The 14,464-nt window shown below is 46.2% G+C and overlaps 1 protein-coding gene across 3 annotated transcripts in view; it reads left to right on the top strand.

The window, feature by feature from the left end:
• The window catches only part of LOC144770363 (uncharacterized), a 918,549-nt gene that overhangs the window by 325,406 nt on the left and 578,679 nt on the right, over window positions 1–14,464 (top strand). The gene's annotated exons all lie outside the window — the stretch shown is intronic.

Here is a 14,464-nt window from a genome sequence, read left to right as displayed (position 1 = left end):
ACAAGTCTGGCAACATCTCTGTGTGCGGTGATAGGAGTGAGTTTCTATTTAACATCGTAAACTTTGCTACTACCGTATAGCACAATTTCAACCTCCTCCCGCCCTGCTTTAATTAAACAGCATATATTTTGGTGTGTATTATGCACGTAAACATTTTTTTGGGTGAAAACATTGTTGTATTAAGTTACAAAATATATAAAATTATTTAAGCAGCTAACAAATACACTGCCCTTTAAAAACCAGAGCATTCCGCAAGAGCTCCTCCTTTAGCAGAGTTTTGTGTTCACCTTCACCTACTGACATTATAAATAACAAACCTTATATTTATTTGTTCGTTTTAAAAACAAAAACATAAAAGACATTGCCATTTACAATACCAATAACTTTAAACTTTGCAAATGCGAAACCTATTGCATTGCAAATGCTTGTTTATAACTGTTTCGGTCCTTGTGTCATTCTGACCTCATTGCCACAACGTATATCCATATTGAACATTGTGTCCACCAATTTTTGACCTTGTGCAAGCTCCGGTTCCTGAACCGAGCTTGAGCAGTAAACAGTCATGCAGATTCCAGTTTATGAATATGGTACAACTTACCTGTCTGGGAACCTTGATTACCAGTAGAATACATAGGACGGATCTGTGGACTCTGGTACAACAGTATCAAGGGTTACACTTTGTAAATACTGATATAGGTATTTTTGGTTTTTTTGCCAACCACATCTTACTGCCTTGGGATTACATATTTCTTTCAGAATCCCTATTATGGGTCATCCTTTACAGTGATGGAAGAAATGTAGATCATTTTGGAACATTCTGTTCTGGGTTACACACATAGACTAGTTCAGCCTCTACCAGTGCTTTTAGAGCTTTCTATCATTGATGTGACTTCTTCATTAAGAAGGCCTGCACTATTATATATCTCCCGATTTGTTCTTCAATCCTCTATTATACTTATAATCACAAGGGTTCTTTCCTCTTGTCCTCTTTATCTTAGAAAATTCAAAGCATTTGTACTTCTTTTCAGTACACCACAAAATCACGTGAAACGGTACCTTCTTAAAATTGGTCCCATTCACCTAAAGAATTTGATTTGATATATAGATTTTTAGAATTACTCTTACAGATGGATATATTGCTCTTTTTTGTATTTTTAGCCTTGGAAAAGGCTTAGGTTTGCATGCCAGAAAATGTTTTAACATTTGTTGGTTTAAAACTAGCAGACATTTGAGACTTATTTTTACTTGGGGCCTGATTATGTTGCAGTCCGACCAACATCTAGCTTAGCAGTCTGACCACATCTTTACGATGCGGTCCGTTGGACTGCAGCGGTGGGAAAGACTGAGCACTGCTTCTGACAGTCAAAAGGAGCCTGTTGGGGCGTGGGTCGGATCGAAATCCCTACAATGGCTCTTTTCCTCGGCCGCTTCTCCAGCTGCAATGATAAACAGCATTTTACGACCATCTCCACAGCGTTCGCAGTGTAATTGGGCTGTCCGGATCACCGCTTCCTTGACGGACGGTCCAGCCCGACGCCCGAAACGATGGCGGTTGGACGCTCGTTCAACTGCCATGGTAATAAGGCACTTCATCTCAAATCCAACCCAAAGAAGGATAAATGAATGAACAATTAGGAACTTGATTTAAGAAAGGTGTTCAACGGAATTCATTTTTTATTCAAAATCTCATATGGGATTGAGATCGTCAGAAGGAACCCCGTAACATTTATTGGAGGTTACACTCATTTTGTTTGGAGATTGCCCTTGCAAATGCTGGCAATGTCCAATAATAAATCATTCTTTATTTGCTTGCATAGGTTTATTGTGTATATAGGAAGCTGTCTCTTTATATACTATACCAAAGTAAGGTATAGTGTGCAGAGTCCAGTGGCTCCCAAAAAGGCTTCAGAGGTAAAAGTAGATAATACCTTAATCTCTTTTTGTGGTAGTGTGGGCGAGCAGTAAAGCTTTATCAGAGGGTAGTGTTAAGGATTTATTTTCTCGCTCTGGCAACAAATGACGTTACACACTCAAAGACTGAACTCAGACCAGTTGTTTGTCTAAAAAAATGTTCTTAGTTGGATTTCATTTTAGAGCCAAGCAGAACTTGGTACAGGCAAGTGACATAGTACTATTCAAGAATACTGTAGTTGAATGCAGTTAACTTTGTTACTGGTAAGTCAAATGTTCAGAAACAGTTGAAATTACTATGCAGTTACTTTGTGATTACTTTGCTTATATTACTTTTCAGATTACTTTTTCTACTCCGTGTGGTGTGCCTAAATACCACACTGGGACATTTCCTAGACGGAGGTAAGTAATTCAATGTGTTAGCAAAACAATCTTGGTTAGATTTTTATACGGGAGACTCTGAGCCCCCTGCGGTCGTTACGTTACGCAAATGTCTGATTCAGGTATGTCACGGGACTACCTATTATCGTTTCAAAATCCTCAGGCCCTGTGTCAGGGCTCTTTAGTTCCGTCAGACTGGTATGGTCCTGCTAGCTGTGCCCATTGCCATCAGACCCTGAGTCCTTCGCTACCAACCCAGACACATATAGACACTATATTACTTCGGGCGGATTAATTAATGCACGCTCCTTAGTAAAAAACGCCCAAAATGTCTGACTTAATTACTGAATTTCAGTTGGATTGCCTCTTCATTACAGAGACTTGGCTGAAGCCATGGTGTAACCCTGCTTTAGCCATAGCCCTCCCCCCAGACTATCTTATCCAGCGGTTGGATAAATATGAACAACGGGGAGGGGGTCTGGCAATTATTTACCGGAACACCTTCAGATGCTCCATAGAGCAACTGACGGAAATAAAGGAAGCAGAAGCATTGGCTTTTTCTATGACAATTCATAGCTCCCTTGTGTTTTCCGGTGCTCTTATTTATCGCCCCCCAGGCCCTTCCACTAAATTCTTGGACTCCGTTGGTGGTGTGTTAAGTGATCTGACCCTTAGGTTTTCTAACTTTTCGGTGTTGGGTGATCTCAATTTGCATCTTGAGTCCCCAAATGACCCTGGAGTCAGTTGTTTCCTCGACACAATTGAAGTGTTGGGTCTTACCCTTGTGAATCAGGAACCCACTCACCAAGCAGGGCATCTACTTGATTGTATCTGTTCCAACTTTTCTAGTCTGACAATCAAGTCCCCTCGACCACTGCTATGGACAGATCATTTTTTTATTCCTCTGTATATAGTTGGAGCGCGGAAACCCATTATCAATCTTTCAAATTGTTTTGATAAATCTTACACCAAACATACTCCAGATTGGAAGGTATTGACCAGCAGACCTGATATTGTTGATGAATTTAGGAATAGGCTACCAGCCTTTGTTGACTGTACTACTTCGGACTATCAGAAGTTTCGTGATTGGATTACTGGAGTGGGTACGTTACTCAAACCACCCAGAAACATGAACCTTAACAGGATGACAAAGAAAAATGCTCTTTGGTTCTCACCAATGCTCAAGCTTGAACTGGGCAAGGTGAAAACATTAGAAGGAAGATGGCGTCGTAACTACGACACCGCTGCTCGTGCTACTTATCTAGCAGCGAGACGGAAATATCACGCAGAGATAAAATTAGCAAAAAAAACACACTACTTACAGGCTATCTCTTCTGCTGGCCAGGAACAAAAAGCAATCTTTAAGATTGTCAAGGATTTTATGCATCCTTCAGCTCTGTCGCAAGAGATCCCTCCATCGCAAGATCTCTGTGATGCGATATCTGATTACTTTGACAATAAAATCCTGACCATCACAAAGACTTTTCCGTCTGTAACCACCACAACAATAATTTCTGACGAGACAGTGAAGACAACTTCCCCTCTCCACTTTGATGAGTTTGTCCCAGTACCCCTGGAAGAATCTGCGAAAGCCATTCTGGCCAGCAAATCAGGTTCTCCGTTTGATCCCTGTCCCCCTCCGGTGTTGCATCTTCTAATAGAGATGGTTAATCCTATGATTAACTCCTCACTAGCAACTGCAAGCATCCCTAATGATTGGAAATTGGCAGCTGTGAAGCCACTTCAAAAAAAGGCCATTGCTGATCCTACTACCCTCTCCAACCTACGCCCGATTTCCTTGCTACCCATTCTTTCTAAACTGACTGAAAAGTTTGTCAACAGCCAACTGACTAACTTTCTGGAGAAGAATAACGTACTCCACCCCAACCAGTCAGGATTTCGGTCAGAACATTCCACCGAATCAGCCCTATTATTCACCGCTGAAACCTTAAGGGCTGCAATGGATCAAGGAAAGCAGGCCGTCCTCATCCTACTTGACCTGTCGGCAGCCTTTGATACCGTGTCCCATAACATCTTAATGGACCGGCTGGCTGCCGCAGGAATAGGTGGACAGGTGTTGGCTTGGTGTAGAAATTTCCTTACCAACAGGCGCCAAATAACTGTGTTAGGCCCATACCAATCTGAGGCTAAAAACGTCAGCTCAGGAGTGCCACAGGGCTCTAGTTTGAGCCCTGTTCTTTTCAACCTTTACATGGCACCTCTGATGAGTGTGATCGCGTCATTCAAGATCAGCTCGATCTCTTACGCTGACGATACTCAGTTGATTTTGGTGTTGGATAGGGAACGACCAGGTGCCGAAGAGAATCTTAGGGACTGTCTTGCAGCAATTTTCAAGTGGATGAATAACAACCATTTGAAGTGCAACGCCGGAAAAACGGAAATTCTACCAATGGGTAATCTCAACCTTTTTTCCCCTACAGCATGCTGGCCACCAGATGCTGAAGTGCCACCCAACACAATTGCATCCGCCCGTAATTTGGGCGTTAAATTTTATGACCATCTATCTTTTAAACCCCAGGCTGTAGCTGTAGCAGGCATGTGCTTTCAAATTATTAAAGCACTCAGAAAGTTTTTTGACCTTTTGCCTTTATCTGCGAGAAAAACTGTCGCTGTAGCCTTAATCAATTCCAGGCTAGACTACTGCAATGGACTCTATGTCGGGGCAAACAAAATCGTCCTTCATAAATTGCAGATGGTCCAAAATGCAGCAGCACGTCTCGTATTACGCCTGCCTCGTAGATCGTCATTCTCAGCAGCCCTGAACACCTTACACTGGCTGCCAATAGGGAAAAGAGTCTTATTCAAACTTCTCTTAATCACCTTTAGGGCTTTCCACCAACGTGGCCCATCCTATCTTCAAAATGGGTTTAAAAGATACCACCCAGCACGCTGTCTGAGATCTGCAAACCAGAACCTGCTCACTTTGCCCCGTTTCAAACTCGTCACTAAGGGTGGCAAATCCATCTTTGTACTTGGAACCAAAGCCTGGAGCAAACTTCCCCTCTCCCTGCGATCTATTTCGCAAGAAGCCCTTTTTAGGAAGTCACTGAAAACTTGGATTTTCTCTTTGCCTGACGCCTCTTGCAGGACTCTAGTGTAATGTGTGTGCAGAAACTAGGACATTCTTTTCCGTTTCCAACCGGTCCATCTGAGTTGGTGAGCGCCAAGATACTCCTTGGAGTGGAAGCTGCGCGGTATAAATGTCATTTACATTACATTACATTACAATTTTCAACTGCACACAGAACTTTTTCCACAGATAAACAGTCAATGCAGTCCTATGGGAGATAAACTAGGTTATCAGTTTGTAGGTATGTAATTGGTTGTGGGAGTTGAGTTTCTAGGGTTAGAAACAGGGTTACTCCAGGGTCAAGGATGCACTCAAAGAGCACCCTCAGCGCAATAGGGTGAGGGTGGGCGAGTGCAGAGTGCTGAGGCCCAGTGTTATCCAGTGGGGGATATGGGTCCTCTGGTTGGTGGCTGTTCACGGGCACTCCACGTGGATGTGAGAGCAAAGCTCCTAGGGTTTTGCTTAGGGCAAAGGGGATCCAAGGTAGCGCACAAGGGGCACCCACAGCGGCAGAGGGACGGCTGAATGCAGGGTGCTAGATTGGCGTTGGGTGCCCTGTTGGTTTCAGTGGAGATTCTCCAGTCACAACAAACACAGAAGGCTGGGCCACGAAGATCTTATGGAGGTGACCACTGGTTGGAGAGGTAAATTGGGAAGCTGCGTGTTGCCTGGACACAGTCAGATGGGCCACCCAAGGTTTTGGGAGTCTGGTGCAGTGGATTTTTGAGGAGTCTGGTTTTCCTTGCCGACTCCTGTTGTGGTTGGGCTGGATTCTCTGGAGGCTTGAGGCAGGTCCGGGATCACAAGTCAGCATTGCTGGGGAGGGTCCACTCGAACTCAGGCCATGGGTGTCTGGTGCAGAATTGTGGATTTGACCAGAGCCAGTGTCTGTTGGTAAGCAACTCCGGTGCTCACAGGAGACTAGGTCTTTTTAGTGAAGGCAGGGCAGGTGCTCCGGGTTCTGGGGGCTGCTGACTGCTGGACATTCTGGGGTTTTGCTGGAGCAGGTAGAGGTCCGGACAGAGCGGTAGGGCTGGTGACAAGTCAGTTGGTGTCCTCCTCCTTTCAGCACAGCTCTTCGGTCTTTATTCTCTTCTTGTTTCTGAGGAGGCAATGTTCGGGGTTACCCCTTAATTCAAAATTTAGGGGCGTTGCAGGTGGTCACTGGTCGAGACCAATGGGTCCCTTCCTTGGGGCGGGTACACCCCCTATTATGCCACCATACATTGGGAGGGGGCATAAGCCTCAATCTGGTTGGCTGGGTTCCCCCATCTTCAAGATGGCGGGGACTGAGAGTTGTGCTTCACCTCTCTTCGCCTCCCCCACTTGAGGGGTGGGGTTGCCAAAGGTGGCAACACCTCGCATCTTGGTTTTCCCTCTGATTCTCCCGCCCAAAGTCTGAGTCAGAACCGTTGGGGGCCAGTTGTTGGGAGCAACAAATGGCTGGGTCAGCTCACAAAGGCGGCAAGCCTTTGAAGCCTCCCCTTTGTGGACCCTTCCCATCCTGGGGAAGGAGGCTGGGTACGTCTGCCCAGGATGTGCTTTGTTTCAGGACCCCGAGAGCAGGAGGCTCTCGACACAGGGGTCCAGAAACTTGTCTGGTGGTGACTGCTGGCGAGCAGACAGTCAGCCAGGACACTAGAGTTAGGTCGTTTTTCAGGGGGCATCTCTAAGATGCCCCCTGAGTGCATTTGGCATTAAATCACACACTGGTCTCTGTGTGAGTTTAATGTGCCGATATGTTTGATATCAAACTTCCTAGATTTCAGTAAAGCCATTATTGTGCTGTGCTCCCAGACCATATACTCTTTTATGACTTTACTGCCCTTCTGATGTCTAAGAATGGACTTTGGCACTGTAGGGGTACAGGGCTCATGCACCTGTACCCTAACCAGTGGTATAGTGCACCCAGCTAGAGGAGTGGCTTTCCTATGCAATGGCAGTGGATTGTAGGCATGGAAGTTTCCAGAGGAAGAACTTCGTCACAGAAGGAAACCAAATGGTGGTATGTCGAAGCCCACCGACATAAAAAACAAGCATTTGCAATGCAATAGGTCTCGCATTAGGAAAGTTTGAGCATTGGTATTGCGAATTACATTTTTTTTATTTGTGTTGGTTGTGAAAATAGCTATAGTAATAGCTAAAGTAATAGCTTTGTCATTTACAATGCCAATAGTTTTAACTTTCACAAATGTGACACCTATAGCATTTGCAATGCAATATGTGTTGTATTTTCACGAAAATCCAAGAACAGAAGTGAAATATTAACATTTTTTGGTGACATTTATAAGACAGACGTTATTGTTGTTCGAGTACTTTACGCTGGTGTTTGGATTCCTGTAAATCCCCAGTGTTGCAGGGTGCTTAAGAATTTTGTGATGACAGTGGTACTGTATTCCGGGCTAACTTTGATACTTGCACAAGTGCCACCTTGCCCATGTAACGCTTGTTCCTGAGCCTGAGTGTCTAGCACTTATTGCAGGACTATACCTCTAATCATATTCTGTTTTCTCTTATAACTGCACACTTGTCACTTTCATTTCCTCTGGTGCACTTTTGACTACCTCATGTATTTTGTTTGCTCACAATTTTTACTCAAGTATTTTGTTTGCTCACGATTGTCACTATTACCTTTACTACCTCATGTATTTTTGGTTTCTCATAGTTTTTACTACCTCATGTATTTTGTTTGCTCACAATTGTCACTATTACCTTATGTAAGTAACGTATGTTTTTGCAACCTGTTCTTTTGTAATGTTTCTCATTATGTTTCATTTCTGTTCCTGTTGTGAAGCCTCCGACGCCTTCGGGTAAAGTCCGCGCTATATAAAAATGCATAAATACATGAATAAATAAATACCGCCTTCGGGTAAAGTCCGCGCTATATAAAAATGCATAAATATATGAATAAATAAATATCGCCTTCGGGTAAAGTCCGCGCTATATAAAAATGCATAAATACATACATAAATAAATACCGCCTTCGGGTAAAGTCTGCGCTATATAAAAATGCATAATTAAATACATAAATAAATACCGCAAAACATCCTCGTTACTCTGCCGGCCTGCGACCAGGAAGTCAGGCAGGCCGGCACGACAACAGGAAACAGGAAGTAGGAGGGCGGGAGCCTACCCCGCCTCCCACGGAAGAACCGCGATTGGAGCCGTGCACCGGAGCAGGCAGGAGCCTACCCTCCGCCCCGGTGCCTAACTAGGGAAGACGAGTCCTGCTGCCGGGCCCTGCAGCTGAGGAGAACCGGTCAGTGCGTTGCTGAGCTGCGGGGGGCGGGGGAAGCATGTACGCGCGCGCGCGGGGGCGCCTGTGTATGTGTGTATGTGTGTGTGTGTGTGTGTGTGTGTGTGTGTGTCTGCGTGTGTATGTGTCTTGGAGTGCGTGTGTGTGACTGTAGGGGAGGGGGGGTGTGTGTGTGAGCGAGTGTCTGTCTGCGATGTGTACAGCGCGGGACGCGGACGCGATGTGCGCGCACATGAATCCAGGAGAGAAAAAGCGCGGGCACCCTCTGGTCCGTCATTCCTCCCACAGTGATCGCTACTGGTCTCCAGCTGGATGCATCCTTACGGATGCTTTTCCAGCGAGACCCAAAAAGCAGGTAGAGAACTCACAGCTCAGGGTAAAGACAGCATAGAAGGAGACAGCCTCTACATTGCCCACATGAGGGAGGGAACTACGTGTGCAGGACACAATGCACTTACATTCTACAATGGAACTGGTGCTCAGAAGCAGCCTCTTCCCTAAGACGCCGGGCGCACTACACACACAAACACAACAGGTGACAGGACAGGATTTGTCTATAGGAGTTGAAGCGATTGATATATTTACTAACGGAAAAGACAACATGTCAATAATGTGCGCTGCCAACAGCAGTGAGTGACGCGGGGAGCATGCACCACTTGGCCCACTTATACCAAAGGTTGCTGAGAGATTGTGCTGTCCGTACCTAAAGAGTGGGTTCTGATTTCTAACATGCACTCTTGCCCTGAACCCCGTCCCCACTCTGGAATAGGGAAATGGAAAGTGCACGAAGAAAACACACACATCACTACATGGTACTTTGACCTGGCCTGGGACAAGTTGAGATTTTAGAACCAAAAAACAAAGCTCGTCAGAAACGTAAATTACAAAAAAAAATAATAGTAAAACAACGATGGTGGAAAGAAAACTTACTACATGGAGGAAGTTTAAAGTCCTGATCTTGACAGAGCATACCTGTCCGCTGCTCCCCGGCACCATGCCGCCTCCTCGCCCTTCGTCCCTGGGGCTGAGCACCCCGGGCCGCAGGGCCCCGCCGATGATGCGCTCCTTCATCTCGAGGGACAGCAGCCGGCCCTTGTACATCCACTTCTGCATCTTCCTCACCGTCACCCCAGAGGCCCGGAGGGGGCCATCTGGCCGGCTGCCCATCCCTGAGGGGCTGTGATCGGGGTCTCCAAGCCCCCCCAGCCACTCTTTGTCCACACGTGATGGATGGCCAGCCCCGCTAGCTGCACGCCCCCAGCGCACTGCCTGCTCCTCGGCAGCTGGACACTGGGAGTCCTCCTCCTCCTCACTGTCCGGCCCACCTCCACATTCCTGCCTGTCCCTCGGGCGGGGGGGCAGAGGGCCGTACTGGATGCCGCTGTCAATGAGGGACCTGTGAAGCGGCGGCAGGGCCCCCTCCCTGCCCAGGGTCTCCTCACTTTTGCTCCAGTGGTGGCGGCGCGGAGGGAGGGCCCCTGAGGCTGGGGCCGCAGACTCGCTGTCCGATGCCTACTGGGGGCTGGCCTCGCCGGACGAGCAGTGCGCCCGGGGGGAGGACTGGGTGCAGATGCTGTCCTGGGAGGGAGTGCTCGAGGGGAGGGGGCTCCGCCGCTCCACGGGCAGGTCGTGCATGGCGTGGATCAGCAGGTAGTACGCCTTCTGCAACTGGCTCCGCAGGCGGTCCGTCTCTTGGGAGACCCCGGCGCTGCCTTTGCCAGCGGGGTCTCCATTCCTCGCGGGGGGGGGGCGTCCTGTCTGTAGCTAGAATGCTATAGAAAGCTATAACCTAGAATGTAGCTGAGAAATACATATCAAAACATGAAACCTAGAATATAACAGAAGCGTTCTCATCAGTAACGCCCTCTGTACAACACTGTTCTCTACACTGATCTTTTGCTGCAAAACAATATACAAGCTGCACTGGAAACCATTATTTCCGAAGATGTAAATAGAACAGGCCTCTGTGTGCTCATGTGAGACATGTTTATTCATATCACTCATTTATGGAACCTTATTAGTTAAAATGTGTACTGCTTTTCAATTTGTACAACTCAATTCAGTTAGAATGATGTAAAGTGGCTCATAGCATGATAAAAAAATTTACAAACCAAGAAATGTGTATTTTCACTACTAAACTACATGACAGATCACCTATTCAGTGTATATTTTAGTCCCTTGTAATGCACAAGTATCTTTCAGGAATTAACATTATAACATGGATAGAACATGCAAGAAAATGTCACACATAAGCACGCTGCATTCATGGAAATGTCACTCCTATAGCAAAGGAAAACTTTCCAGCTATGCGACTGCTTCGGGCTGGTTCTTTGATGTTTTGCCTGCACGGAAGACGAGTGTGGCGAAAGAAAGCCACCACACATTCAAGGTAGAGGAAGGGTCAATTATGCATGGCAGGATTTATACTATTATTGGAGCACAGATGCAATCCTTTATAGTAGTAGCACATGCACGTGGTGTGTTTAAATAAACCATGTAGTTGACGTTGTTGGAGTTGAATTTCAGCAGCTTGCCTGGAGCGCAATCTACTTCATCGGCTGATTATAGGCAGTAGGCTGCTGCCAAGATGTGCAAACATTTAGGAAGGGGAGATAGCCGTTGCCTAAAGATTTAAACAGCGTGTGTCATGATACAAGTATAGATTGACTGTTACTAGTCTTAATAGCGAGAGCACAGTTCTTAAACACGGTATATGTTACCTTAATTCAGATGTTAAGAGGCAGTCGCGATATGGCGCTTTCTATGTAGTCTTGGTTATTGGGCTTTTAGCTCTTCTGATAAACTGTGGTTGCAGCGATAGTGTTCTGTTCTAGCAGAAAGACGCACAGTGCGCAGAATGAAAGGATAGCCGCTACCTAAAGATTGAAACAGCGTGTGCCATATTATAAATATAAGTTGATTATTACTAATATAGATGATGAGAGCACAGTTTCTAACCACGGTGATATATGTTACCTTAGTTTCGATGTTAGACAGCTGTCATGCTTTCTTAGTAGTATTGCTTGTTAGACACACGGCCGGCAGAGAAATTACGGGCGAGGGGTTTTATGGGAGACGTAGTTTCACTGGATCCTTACGGTAAACTGCGTACAGAGGCTGCCTGTAATTAAGGGAATGGCTATTAGGAATGTATGTTTTTCTATTCTCAGGTGTAGATTAAGGATTTCGATTGATCTTACCTAAAGGGTGTGACAGCCTGGTTCGCTGTATGAGTTCAATGCCGCGTGTGGATATTCAGAGTGACACCCAAGAGTGACCATGTATCTGTTTGAAGGAATCGGGGGAAAAGGGAGAATTACATACCCGATATTCTAAGTTTATTTTCTCATTCTAACGGGGCTGGTTTGATGTATTTCTGCGCTCTTACCGGCAAAACGAGGCTTCCTCTCACATAGGCTGCATGCGGCGTCTTCGTTTGTTTGAAAAGGTTTGGGCAGGTCAATTGCCGGGCTATTTATGTAAGAGGTCTACCTATTGGTTACGCTTGATGTGTGTTTCTTAAAGGGATACAGTGTTAATACTTCCGGCCGTGTGTCTAACAAGCAATACTACTAAGAAAGCATGACAGCTGTCTAACATCGAAACTAAGGTAACACATATCGTGTGATCGTCCAACATGGCCCCTGAACATGCACGAGAATCGAACCAGAGAAAGGACTGCAGCCTCCGTCTCGAAAGAACAAATCCAAGTACGGATGTCCTGAAGCACATGCAATTCATTAATTTGTCAACAAACGGGGAAACACGCGCACCTCTCTCTACACGCATGCCCTCTGATCCGAGCTCAAGGACATTTATGGGAAGTATTTTGTCAAACCATAACGTTCTGGACGTACCTATTAATAACAAGGTTTTCAATCCCGGGCGGAAGTCAGGCAGGCCAGGGGCGGGACGTGAAGACACACCGGAAGCCCGGGCGGGCTCCCGTGAGGTGAGAGAGCCTCGCACGCACAGAAGGAAGAGACCGCCGCCGCCTGCAACGAGCCCTCGCCTGAAGACAAGTACCGGTGAGTGGGGGCCTTTACTGAGCTGCGAGGGCGGGGGGCATGTGTGTGTGCGTGGGGCGGCGGGGGGCTCTGTATGTGTGTGAGCGTGCGTGTGTGTATGTGTCTTGGAGTCTGTGTGTATGCGTGCGTGTGTGTATGCGTGTGTGATGACTGCGGGGGGGAGGGAGAGAGTGTGTGCGAGCGAGTGTCTCTGTGTGTATGCGCATGCATGCATGTGTGTATGTGTGGGGATGTGCACGGCGCGGGAATTCTTGTGAATGTGGACGGAGCCGACATGCGCGTGCAAGCAGCTGAATCCAGCCGGGGAGAAGCGCGTGCACCTTCTCGTCCGTCCTTCCCTCCAGACAGGTGACTATACGTCTCCGTCCCTGGAAGGCATCCTTTGGATGCTTATTCCAGGGCGAGACCTAAAAAGGACAAATAAATCAATTCGGGACCCAACCACTAGATGAATAATGCACAGCATGCAAATTCAGAAAATTCTTCAAGCTGCCCATGGTACCTTCCACAAAGGACTTGCATGTGGCCAGAGAGTTGCCAATTGGGTTTGCAACAGTACAGTTTTAGGAAACAAATTTAGGGCCTGGGTACCTGGTTGGCAGGAACCCAGGGCACACTTTGTCAAAGAGCATCAACATCCAGCAAAATGTTCGGGGAACCATGCAAAAAGGGGCACTTGCCTACAGTGTATAAAGATGACTTGTAAATTTGTGGTGCTATTGCTGTTATGATATCCACACCAATTTCAGGTTTAGGCTCCATCTTTTATCCAAGACAGGATACCGTTGAGGTATCATTTGCAAGTTTTGCACTATTTTAGTTACTAAAGACGTGCTTTACTTCCTCTCCCATCCCACACTATCTTATAACCAAATATCCCATAACCCCCTGACTTTAATTTCTGGAAACAGCAGTTTGTCTACTTTTGTGAACACATTACTACCAAAACAAACGCACAAGGCTTCGTCTACGAGGCAAGGTGTTTGAAACTCAGATAATGCTTGATTCAGCTAGTAACATTCAATAACCTAAATGTCCAGTCATTGCTTTATCTTTTAATGCCAAAGGAATGTTATTCACGGGTAAGTAGACAGAGAAGCTAACAATATGATACAGATAAAAAATAGAAAGCTCTTACAACTTCTTGAGGCCATTTGTGGCACATTTCCAAAACATTGGCCTGGTGACTAATTTGATCCTATCTGACTGTGAAGGGGTCATCTCAGGGAACTTCGAGATACTCAGGAGTCTAGTCTTCTATATGTGTTTTTTCTTCTGCAAGGGTATAGCCCTTAATCTAGTATCGGACAAAGCCATACGAATGTTCAAGTTACCTGCAGAACCCACAACACCACAGGAACTGGGGTCAAGCAGGTTTACTCGGGCAAGGGGGTACCTCCAAGACAAACAATGTGCCTGTCTCCTCCACTTACCCACCAGGTACAACATGTTTTTGAAGTGGTGATATGGATTGTATTTCATATGTCGAGATAATCAGCCTACCCAAAATAATTTTTGTAATTTTGTGCACCATAAGTATCCCATCATGTCATCTGTAAACCACACACACACTCCCTTTTGGCATGTCCCACGCATATTGATTGCAGGATTTCCCAGTTAAGGGCTGGGTAGACCTGTAATTTGGGGGAGCATGTTGGCTGTTTCGAAGTGAGAGCGCACAGTTTGCAGCATTCAACAGTCTCTAAATAGATGGTCCTTCTGGGCAGATCTCTGACACCTTAGTGATGTGGAAAATGTAGGCTGGTCTGTTGTGTATCGCTGCTTATCGACTAATTA

The sequence above is a fragment of the Lissotriton helveticus genome, chromosome 7 (genome assembly GCF_964261635.1).
Source record: "Lissotriton helveticus chromosome 7, aLisHel1.1, whole genome shotgun sequence".
Taxonomy (NCBI): Eukaryota; Metazoa; Chordata; class Amphibia; order Caudata; family Salamandridae; genus Lissotriton; species Lissotriton helveticus.
The sequence above is the reverse complement of the archived record's forward strand: the minus strand, read 5'-3'. Positions and strand labels throughout refer to the sequence as shown.